The sequence below is a fragment of the Cyprinus carpio genome, chromosome A6 (assembly GCF_018340385.1).
Source record: "Cyprinus carpio isolate SPL01 chromosome A6, ASM1834038v1, whole genome shotgun sequence".
Taxonomy (NCBI): domain Eukaryota; kingdom Metazoa; phylum Chordata; class Actinopteri; order Cypriniformes; family Cyprinidae; genus Cyprinus; species Cyprinus carpio.
In genome coordinates, this window is record NC_056577.1 from 5,356,620 (window position 1) to 5,369,665 (window position 13,046).

Genomic DNA, 13,046 nt, shown 5'->3' on the forward strand with positions numbered 1-13,046 from the left:
TGAGGTTGTACTACCAAAGGAGGCTGCTGTCTGAGAACCAGCAGATCGCAGTCACCAAAGTACTCCTCCTCCAATTCAGAGTAATCTAAGGGGGGTGACAGAGAGGTAGCAGGACCACCAGAAGGGTCTAGCCTGACCACAGCCTTCAACAGGGCACGATTAACATGCCTGGACTTAGTCGGATTGTCTACAGGCGCTATGGTATATACAGCTCCACCTTCGGCTGGTGCCCTCAGAACTCTATATGAAACAGGATCATACAGATCTTGGATCTTATGACGACCTCGGGTACTGAAGTTCCGTAACCACACCAACTGGCCTACTTTCAGAGGGTGGTCTTGAACATGCCGATCAAAATTCCTCTTGCGACGCTCAGCCGCACCCCTTAACCTTTCCCCAGCCCCCTCAAAGGCTATCCGTAAGCGGGTCTGATGTTCCTGGATCCATTCATGGGTACTGCCACAGAGAGGATCTTGTACTCTACCTAGCAGGAAATCAACTGGGAGCCTGGGCTCTTGCCCAAACATCAACAGAAAAGGAGACTCCCCAGTGGCCTGATGAGGGGTGGGTGTTATAAGAATACAGCACCTGCGGAAGACAGGAACTCCAGTCCCCGCTTCCGAGACACTGGAAAGGTGCGTAACAAATTGTGCAGGGTCCGATTAAAGCGTTCACACTGACCATTACCAGCTGGATGATATGGAGTGGTACGGGACTTCTCGATGCCATAGAGCCCACAGAGCTGCTGGATCAGAGAACTCTCAAAATTGCGGCCCTGGTCCGAGTGTATACGAGCAGGAACACCAAACTTTGAGAACCATTCAGTCACCAAAACCTGAGCCACAGTAGAGGCTCTCTGGTCACGGGTGGGGACCGCAAGCGTATACTTGCTAAACACATCGGTCATAACGAGGACATTTTCCAACCCGTTATAAGTCGGTTCTAACATTGTGAAATCCATAGCTACGATCTCGTTTGGCCTTGAAGCCAGTAAATGCCCCATAAAGCTGCGAGCAGCTGGCTGGGTGTCCTTAGCCACTTGGCACCTCTCGCAGGCCCGACACCATTGTGCAACTGCAGAGGACATACCCGGCCAGTAACACCGCCGACGCAAAAGCTCCAATGTTCTTTCCACACCCTGATGACCATGGTCTTGGTGAACCTTGGTCAACACCTCTTCCCTTAAGGAAGCTGGCAAGATTAGCTGGGACACTGCCTCAAGGCCATCAGGGCGAAAGGCCTGGCGATACAAGACCCCATCCCTTTCCATCAACCGGTCCCACTGGCGGAGCAATGCCAAGGCAGGCTGTGAGACTGCCTTTCGCTCCTCACCACTGGGACGATTACCTTTCCGCCAAAAGACCAGAGCCTCTTTAATGACCGGATCGGCCTGTTGCAAAACACTGAGATCTAAAGGTGTATATTCTGGTAAGGCAACAATAGCAGATTGAACTGCTTCAACTTGGTTCACTTGGGCATGCTGTAAGGAATCTGGGAGTAATGTACCAGGGACCATGGCCTCTAGATCCTGAATGCCGGGTGGGTGTTGACAGGACAGAGCATCTGCATTTCCATTGCTCCTCCCTGATCGATATTTGATTTCAAAATCGAAGGACGACAGCTGTGCTGCCCAACGTTGTTCAGTAGCACCAAGCTTTGCCGAGGACAAATGGCTAAGGGGGTTGTTGTCTGTAAAGACAACACATTTGTGGCCCAGCAGGTATTCCCTAAACTTCTCAGTCATTGCCCACTTGAGCGCCAAAAACTCCAGCTTCATAGAGCTGCGCTCACTGGGCCTCAGACCTCGACTGGCATAAGCCACTGGTCCAACCTTGCCTGACTGCTCCTGGGAGAGCACTGCCCCAAGCCCCCCGTAGCTTGCATCAACCTCAAGGATGAATGGCAAAGAGAAGTCGGCATAAGCAAGCACAGGTGCAGTAATGAGTTTGATCTTAAGTGCCTCAAAATTACACTGGCACTGCTCCGTCCAATGTCCCCTCACAGACAGCTCTGCTCTTCTCTTCAACCTTGGGCCTCCCAGTTCAGCAACCAGCCTATGTAACGGGGCCGCCAACTTGGCAAACCCTTCTACAAAGCGGCGATAGTAACTGGCAAAACCAAGGAACGACCGCAACTCTGAGATGGTGGTAGGTGGCGGCCAGTTCGCTACTACCTGCACCTTACTGGGATCTGTGGAAACACCTTTTTCTGAAATGAGATGGCCCAAGTAGCGCACTTCCTGTTGGAAAAATGCACATTTTCTAAGCTTTGCCTTCAGGCCCTGCTGCTGAAGCCTCCCCAACACTACATCCAACCTCTCTAGATGCTGTTTGACCGTGGAAGAAAAGACCACAATGTCGTCAAGATACAAAAGCAACGACTGGCACTGCTGGTCACCAAATATGCGTTGCATCAGCCTCTGAAAAGTGCTTGGGGCATTGAAAAGCCCAAACGGCATACGATTCCACTCGAAGAGGCCAAATGGGGTGCAAAATGCCGTTTTGGATTGATCTGCCTCAGAAACAGGGACCTGGTTATAGTCACTGGCCAAATCCAAAGTGGAAAACCAGCGGGCACCCGTCAAGGCATCCAGAGACTCATCAATACGAGGAAGAGGAAAAGCATCTTTCCTCGTTTTGTTGTTAAGTTGCCTGTAATCAACACACATACGCAAGCTCCCATCTTTTTTCTTTACCAACACAATGGGACTGGCATAGGGACTGCTGCTCTCCCTTATTACTTGTGCCTCCAAGAGTTGGTTGATGTGGTCCTTGACCAGCTCATACTCTGAAGGAGGAATGCGCCTATGGCGTTGCCGGACAGGGACATCATCCAAAAGAGGGATGTCATGAGAAATCAGGTTTGTACAACCCAACTCCCCATCATGAGTGGCAAAGACAGGGGTGTAGTTATGCAAAAAGGACCGAACCCGGCTCTGCTCTTCAGCAGGCAGTGAGGACAAGTCCATGGCCTCAATCTGATCTTGCACCCCAGGAGGAACAGCTTGGGACCTTACCGCAGCAACAACAGATGGCACTTCGGTGACCCCTGCAGGCAAGCTGACAACACGGACCTTATCCAGGGTACCCACAACAGTACGAGGGTACAATACCACATCGATGGCCCCAACATTCACAATGGGTATATAAGCAGTACCCCCGACAACCTGAACCAGGGCCGGAGAAGCCAGAAGTCCAGCAGGCAAACCAGAGTCCAAAGGCTCGAACAGTACAGTACATCCAGAATACTGCACTGAACAGGTTGCAGCGATGGTCTTTATCATGCCACCAGGGATGCGGCAGGACTTCCTACCCCGAACCTTCACCTTGCCTAAAACGTCCTGGGGAGCCTGCTCACTGGCCTGGTGACACCGTTGCAGTGCCTTCACAACAGGCTCTGGAGCCCTAGATACTGAGGGCAGATTGAACAAGGCCAAGCCATGCTGGCCGAAAAGCTCTCTATAGCACCTGTGGATGATATTCATTCCCAATACACCAGGGACGTGAAGTGACATATCACCGGGGGGATCTTTAACCACCAGTACACCGCACCTTGCCACGGACTTATCACAGTTTAACATCCAACTCCAGATAGCCAATATAAGGGATGGCCAGCCCATTGGCTGCTCTGAGCTGCAGCCAGTGGCAAGATTGAAGTTTCTCTCTACCCCACGGCTCAAAATGCTGGATGAAAAAACTCTCTGTAACTGTAGACACCATGGATCCAGTGTCCACCAAGCAAGGGACATCAACCCCTCCCATAGTCACGTCCAAATGTGGACAAGAGGAAATCAACTTAGGAACTTCCTCCAAAACACTTGGGATAACTTCAGAGCCAGTGGCTGCCCCCACCGAATTGTGACTCTGCAATTCAGTGGGCGCTAGTTTTCCGAAGCCGGAAGATGACGCAGTTGACTACTAGACTGTTGGAGGGCAGGCAGGACAGGCTGAGTGTGAGGTGGAGCACGTATCCCCTCACACTCCCTGGCAAAGTGACCCGGTTGCTGACAGCGCCGACATATAACAGAACCCTTATAAGATGGCCGGTCGCGCAGCTGGGAATTTTGTAGGAGGGAAATGCTTTGAGTAAGCTGGTTTAATTGCTTTTGCTGCAGCTTCAACATTTCTCGCATCTCACTCAGATCAGACACTTGGATGGAAGTACTCAAACCCTGAGGACCACACTGGACTCCAAACTGCATGCCCAAGGCAGAGGGGACTGAATGACTTCGGCCCCTAGCACCCCCAGGTAACCCCTCGTGCTCCCACCGGATGGCCTCGCCCCTAACCACGAGCAGAGTCGCTGTAGGCTTCTGGCGCACAAACTGTTTTAACTCACGGCGGAGAGCACCTTCAAGCACGTGCTCCACAAACTGGTCGCGCAACAATACTTCGGAATTTGGCATGCCACTGGGGGCACTCTGTTTTACAGAGGCCATAAGACTCATCAGGGCAAGTGAAAACTCTTGCAGTGTCTCTCCCTCCTGCTGCCGTCTAGAAAAGAAAGCTTCCTGAAGGGGCTACGTAGGACTCGTAACAGCCATACAACTCCTGTAATGCCGCTATAATTTTGGTTGGATCACCTCGCTCTGTACTGGGCCGATGCTTTATTTCTTCACGCGCTTCTCCCTCCAAATGGTCAAACAAGAAAAAGGCCTGATCAGAAACAGACAGGTGGCGTGCCCTCATGCAGGCCTGCACCTCATCAAGCCACTCTATGAGCCCTATACCTGATCTACCCCGGAACATGGGACATTTTCGATCTCGAGGTACAACAATAAGTCGCTCAGTTACAGGGGCATTAACCATGGCAGTAGTAGGGGCCGCAGAGCTGGGACCAGGAGCATTAACATTCTGCTCCTGGCGCATCCTCTCATTATCCGCTCTTAACTGTGCAACCAGCTCCCTCAACTCCTGTAACTCCTCACCCATCACTAAGCCCTATTGGTACAACGAAGGCGAAACGGAAAGTAACAGCAGTTCGTCAAAAGCCGCAAAAGGGTGAAGCCAGCTGCTGTTTTGTCTCTAAATAAAAATAAACAAAAAAATAAGGTTAAACACAATAACCCACAATACAATAATCACACCATACAAATACAATAAACAAAACCGGAACAAACGTCTATGGCTTTCAAAAATGCACAAACCCTGCCGACAACGCCAGATTGTGGCGAGTAGGACTTCTCTTTTACCGGCAACGCCACCCGGGGAATTTCACCCCGAGAATAGGATTTGACTAACTCAATAGTTAAACCACCAAAATACAAAACCACACAGGTTTGAATTATGCATGAAGCCAGAGACATAGTTCCGTTAAGACAATTTTATTCATACAATTACTAAAATACAAGTATAAGATACCATACACCCTAAAATAGGGGAAATGAGTGCTGAGGCCTTACCAGTGGAGAGGTAGGGTCAAAGGGTGTGGGATCTCAGGGGACGATTCCCCAATCACACGTGAACACTCACACACACTGTGATAAAAAACCCCAACATAAGCAAACAAGGGAAAACACAGCACACAAGAAGAGACACCACCACCAAGGACACCGACACCACCACTTTCGGCACTCAGCACTGTGGGAGAGAGAACAGTCAATTATTGGGGAGGGAAATAAATCAATAAACAAAAAATAAATGAAAAAAAAAAGCAACTTCAGTCTAAGGCAATTCTAGGCAGCAAAGGACTTAATAGCTGCCTAGAGCCTAACAAAAAGAACCAAAGTTTAACAAATCAAAGTTTCAGCAAAAATGAAAGTCTTTATCAAAACTTAAAGAAATATAAATTAACCAAAAAAAAATCACTTAATCATAAATTTAACAAAAACCCATAAACATAGACCCCAATCTCCACACACATTAAGGAGCACAGTCAGTCCAAAAGATAGGCAAAGCTATCATCTGTGTCACCAATCACTCAAATACAGCCCTGCCAGACACCCAATTGGGCAACAGATCCTGGTGCTGGAAGGCACTTAGCGGCGTTCAGAGCTTAGAGTGAGCTCCTGTAGCTATAACTGGTTAAACAATCTACAGTTAAAACAATAGTTGAGACAAAACAGCAGCGTGACAGGGAAAGGAGGGGCTGGTGCAGATACCAGCGCAAGCGAAGCGGTTTACAACCCCATCAATGAGCCTCACACCAATAGTGACGATAGTACAGCTACACCGAGCCAGCAGCAAAACTCAACCCGGTTCCGTCACAGGAATGATCGGGTTTATAACAGGGAGACACTGTCGAATTACCGTGACTGCACCGTGGCCTCGAAAGAGTCAAGAGCCGAAATGTGCCTCCGGCAACAAAGAGTAAGGAGTGTCAATAGGGAACCCCTGCCTATATAGCATGCAGCTAAGTCCTGATTGGTCCAGAGAGAGTGTGAGTGTGATTGAAACCACTGCGACCAATCAACCTGTTACAATCAGTGTGATTGAAACCATTGCGACCAATCAACCTGCTACATTAAGAAAAGAGAAACACCTCACATTAGTATCCATGTTTCAGTCAAACAATGAATCATGCCATAGTTTGTTAAGAATTTGCATCTATTTGCTTTTATTTAAATCATATCATCAAAATGTATTTATTTAAACTGCATAGAGTCAGCATGAAATGAATTACATATATCAGTTATGAACATGGTTCAAATATGGCTAGACGTGGAAGATTCAATTAGTTCAAAATGTATGAGATTGATTGGCTTACATGTAATAAACTGGATTTATTGACGAGAAATTAATAAACTTAATTGTGCATTTAAAACACATTCAGTTTATTACATAAATCTCATTCTTACTCATTTTATGCATGACTGACCACCAGTATGCATCACATTAAGTTTATTATTTTGTATACAATGCACAAGTCATGAAAAACTACAGTATAACAACTGCTTCACACAAAATAAAAATCTCACTAATACTACAGGTGAACTCTGGGAAAAAAAAATAAAATCTATTGGATACAAACAGATCTGTGTTTGTGTGTGTGTGTGTGTGTGTGTGTGTGTGTGTGTGTGTGTGTGTGTGTGTGTGCTGAGACTGTGGCGTGTGTTTACAGCCGGAGCGGAGCTGAAATCTGTCTGCTGTATAAACATCCTGACACACACAAACCTCCGTCTCGCTCATCTCTTGCTCTTCCTAAACAAAACACAGAACTGGATTCATTCACAAACATCACAGCCATGAGCTCAGTAACATACAACCGAACATATCAAAGCCAATCAGAGCACAGCTCATTTACATAAATGAGTTATTTGATTGAGAAGGTTCAGATTGTAACGAGTCAAATTAAACTAAATTATGACTGTTTAGGCATCACTCTTATTATAAAAATGTTACAGAATAAGCCGTTGGGTTGTTTAGCACTGCAGCACATGTAAAAATAGCATGTGATGCGTGTGTTATAAATCAGCGGTGTGTGTTTCCTGTCTGAGAGGGAAGGAGTAATCTGTTCCTCATCCAGACAGCTCAGGTGAATCACATGATTAATGACTCTAAACTCCTGCAGGAACAACAGAGACTCACTCCAGTCCACACGAGACACTCTGAGACACTCTCAGACAAACTGAGACGATCTGAAACACTCAGACACTGTGAGACATGATAAGACATTCTGAAACACACAGGGGCACACCAAGACAATCTGAGACACACTGAGAAAATCTTAGACACTCAGACACTGTGAAACATGATGAGACACTCTGAGACACAAACCGAGGCACTCTGAGACACACAGAGACATATTGGGAAACTGAGACACTTAGACAGTGGGAGACATGAGAAACTCTGAAACACACGGAGACACACTGATAAACTGAGACACTCAGTGTGAGACACACAGAGACACTCCAAGAAACTTTGAGACACTCAGACCCTGTGAGACATTATATTATACATATATTATACATTACATTCTGAGACACACCAAAAAACTCTGAGACACTCAGACACTGTGAAAAATTATGAGACACTCTGAGACACACAGAGACACATTGAGAAACTGAGACATTCAGACAATGTGAGACACAGAGACATCCCAAGAAACTTTGAGACACTCAGACACTGTGAAAAATTATGAGACACTGAAACACACAGAGGCACTCTGAGACACACAAAGACAATCTGAGACACACAGAGGCACTCTAAGACATTCGGACACTATGAGACATGATACAACAATCTAAGACACACAGAAGCACTCTGAGACACACCGAGGAACTCTGAGACACTCAGACACTGTGAAAAATTATGAGACACTCTGAGACACATTGAGAAACTGAGACATTCAGACAGTGTGAGACACAGAGACATGCCAAGAAACTTTGAGACACTCAGACACTGTGAGACATGATAAGACATCCTGAGACACACAGGGACACACCAAGACAATCTGAGACACAAAGAGGCATTCTGAGACACACTGAGAAACTCTGAGACACTCAAACACTGTGAAAAATGATGAGACACTCTGAGACACAGAGACACATTGAGAAACTGAGACACTCAGACAGTGTGAGACACACAGAAGCATTCTGAGACACACCGAGAAACTCAGACACTGTGACACGAGACACTCTGAGACACACAGAGACACTGAGAAATTCTGAGACACACAGAGACATGCCAAGACACAGATTCAAACATCCTCAGAAGATCCAGAGCACAAGCACCTGTTCAGCATCACACAAACATCCCATCAATCCTCACACTCATACAGTTAAACACAGACACATAAACCCTGTTTAAGACCCTCGGCCTTCTCACAAATATTAAAAACACATGAAAAACACATCTATTGACCCATGAAACACTCATATACGGAGAACAGCAGCACTACACCGGGACACAAACCACTTCCTGTCTGATCACTTGTCCTATACTGATGCCACAAACACTTCACTTTCTTGCTATAAGAGATTCAACCCAGACCAACTTGGAAATGTTCTAGAACAGCTCTAATCGCAGTAAAACAGAACACACACCATGAGTCTGAATAATGCTGCATTTATAGGCGTCCTAAATCCGGATGCTCTTGGTCAGTCATTCTAAAGACATTTTCAAATAATTTTCATGAACAAAACTGGGAAACACAGGAACAATAGTTGTAAGGAATAAAATATGAAATTATTTCTTGATGTGTATGTTTTTAAGCATTTTAATTAAGTCTGAATTCACATAATTTATTTTTATTTATTTTTCGATTACCTCTTGGTAATGGTACTGCAAAGCCACCAGTTTTTATTTTTATTTTACCTGGTTTAGCCACAGAAGCCGTCTTTGTGTCATGGGACACAACTAATCTTAGGTTATATGGCTGTAATATTGTTTTATGGAGTACTTAGAGATGCCACTGTGGTTAAATCAAGTAAAAATAAATAAATAAAACTAGTGGTTTTGATATACCAATGCATAAAGGAAATCACTCAAAATGACAAAAATTTAATTAGGAAAAAGTCAAGCATTGGCCAAATGTCACTTGATACATTAATGTTACTGGAACTAACATAAGATGTCATTCTGATTTAACAAAACTGCATCTCACGATCATCATATGAAATGAAGGATAATCAATACATGAATCAATCTGACTGTTTCACGCATCATCATAATAGCACTGCATGTGTGCAGGGATCAGTCACAGAGCAGTGCAATCATCAGCTTCATTTTACTGAACGGAGATGGTCACATGACCTCACATCTCTCTCCTATTGGTAGTGGCCTCTGCTGCTCATTTGCATTAAGTTAAACTTTTCTCAGCTCTGTGGCAGCAATGGACACAACATGACGTCAAAAAGTGTCACAGAAATCGCATCTCATGATGATTTCTGCTCACTGTAAATCTGCTGCTGTAATGTGATACATTATAAACTTGTGTTTCTGTATGAATATGATATGATTTTGTCTTTATGAGCTGGGGTGTGGTATTATGAGCTCTATTTGTCTGCTGATCCCTACAAGAGTGTGAGACGTGTTCAGATCACGACTGATGAGGGTCATCATGAAGAACTGGGACAGTCTGAATTACACATTGCTGGGGTAAAACCCTAAAGCTGCTCCAACCCAGACAAACACAACCCAACCCGGCTGATACACAACACATACTGCTCTGAACTACAGAAAACAAGCAAACGTTCAGTGTGACTACAGGACTCAACACATCCACACACAAAAAAATATCAAAAGATCTATAAGCTCAGTCTATGTTGAGCTCCATATAATGCACACACACATACACACACACGCCTCAAGTTGCATAATGTGAAAATTTACATAAGTGTAAAACACACACCTACACACTCGTGCTTAACAAAGAGACAGAAACACGGGGGGGTAAATAACGAGACACGAGACGAGAAACAGAGCAAGAGAATGTGCAGAAATACAGGATCAGACACACACACACAGATCTGGAGGTTTAACATGAATGAACACAGCAACATTACAGCCCAAAATAAGACGAAGAGTTTAAATTATATTGTGCATAAAGAAAACTAAGCCTATTTTTAGATGACATTAAGCTGACTGTTTTTATGACAATTAAACACATTAAATCCACATTATCATTACTGTAATGCATCTTTTAGGTTTTTTTGCAGCTCGAATTATTCTCCTTGATGGTTCTCGTTACTATATATTTCTGTTTTAATGCAGGGTTCACAAAATCACTTGTCTTTAAAAATGTTTGACCTTTATATTTATGCTACTAGTTTTTGCTGTGATATTGAAGAAGAGTCCTTTATTTTTTGCTCATCTGAAAAATGATCACTGATCCGCAGTGAAATTCAACCGATGACTTTTTTTATTCGGGCTACTTAAATTCATTTTGGGCCACCAAAAGCTGAAGAAGGCCTGCCTGATTTAATGTATTAATACAGAAAATACTACAATGATTGGATCCTTTTAATTAGCGTTCAGCATATGTTGATGTGCTAAATAATGAATAAATACTTAAATTAAGTTAAAAATTAAATTTATGCATTTAGCAGACGCTTTTATCCAAAGCGACTTACAGTGCATTCAGGCTATCAATTTTTACCTATCATCTGTTCCCGGGGAATCGAACCCCCAACATTGCGCTTGTTAACGCAATGCTCTACCACTTGAGCCACATGAATACTTGATTAAAATAATATATTCTTTGTTCCACATTAGCAGAATGTGAGGAAATGCAACAACAACAAAAAAATAATCAAATTTATTTTTAGGAAATATGAGCAATGTTCTTGAAAGGCTTTGTGAGATTCATGTCACTTCCTCTCTGGGCAGGAAATGAACACTGAGCTCAACACAGGAGAAGCAATGAAACATTTAATCAATCAGTGTGTGTGTGTGTGTGTGTGTGTGTGTGTGTGTGTGTGTGTGTGTGTGTTAGAACTGAAGAACAGACAGACAGTCTTTAGCGGTGATGTTTCATGAGGTGTCTATGAATAACAGCTCAGGATTGATCTCTCTGTGTGGGCAACACACACACACACACACACACACACACACACACACACACACACACACCGTCTCTCTCTCTCTCGTCTCACCCTGTAATTAATCCCACCTGCTAATAAACAATCCCACTGCAAATAGCTGCCTGGTAATTGTGTGTCCTGAAGTGAGCTGACTCTGACAACACCTCACTCTGCAGTCGTCCTCAACGGTGAAAATGATTCATAAATAACACCAAACACTGCACTAGATAAATGTCTGCATGAGTTTAAAAATCACACACACACTGTGTTTGGACTGCAGGTGATCACATGACTGATATTCAGACTTCCACACAACAGTTCCACACGAACGTAAACCAGCTTCAGTTTAAAACAGTTCATATCAGGTCACTGACATTTCACACACCGTGCTCTGTAATTCTGTTCAGTTCCACACAATCAACAAAAGCTGATCAGAAATACACAGACTGACAGTCGTAACACACCAGCAGAGCCACACAAAACAGGGACTGAATATTGAGACGCTGGGCTGTATACCAAAACACTGACGTCACTCAACCTATCAGAACATTCACAATGCCACTCTCAACCAATCAGGACACTCGGGCCGATGCCACCTGACCAATCAGAACACTCAGACAACTGCTCGACCAGTCAGAACACTTTGAATGCCATTTTACCAATCAAACACTCATACTTGCACTCAACCAATCAGTTCACTTGAAACGCCGCTCTTGACCAATCAGGTCATGCCTGACCAATTAGAATGCACGGAACACTACCCGACCAATCAGAACCATCATAGGGCTCCTCTTGACCAATCAAAACACTTGGACCGCTGCTCCCACTTGACCAGTCAAAACACTCACCCAGTCTCACACACACACACACACACACACACACACTGTGTTCAAACAGTAACAGGTGCTCCACAGACACACAGGATGTGAGTTACAGTGAAGAGCTGTTCTTAGACATGGTTCAGTACACCATTACCTTTATTGATTATATTTAATAGAAATACACTATTCCTTTGAGTATTATTAGTGTTGTTGCAGCTGTTTGTAGTGATGTGCAGTGATACAGATTAATAATAGTGTCTTAATATTGTTAATACAGAGTGTGTTTATCTGCAATCCTCAAAATGACTTCAAACACAGCTCATCCAATCAGAGCTGGAGTGTTGTTTTTCATGCCAACTGAGCATGTTTCCTAAATATCTGCAAACATATTATGGTATTTTTATGCCTTGGTACAGAGAAAAAAATAGATACAGCACCTTTAATACTCATTCATCAAGCAGGAGTGAAAGCAGCAGGACTGAGTCGAATGGCTTTTCCTGAATGGACTCAAATATTGATGATGGTTATTAATAACACCATCGTTTCATCAACGTCATGAAAACCTCCCGAGCATCACCTGGGTGTTTCCCCGGTAACGGTTGGGCTGCTGCAACAATATGACAACATCTGCTAACACGACACACACATGAAATCAGCTCCTCAAGTCAGCAATTACACACTCACCATTTAAATTAATACATAAAAGATTTCAAGAAAAGAATGTGAATACCTGTGCAAAATTCACCACTACAATGCAATGGCGT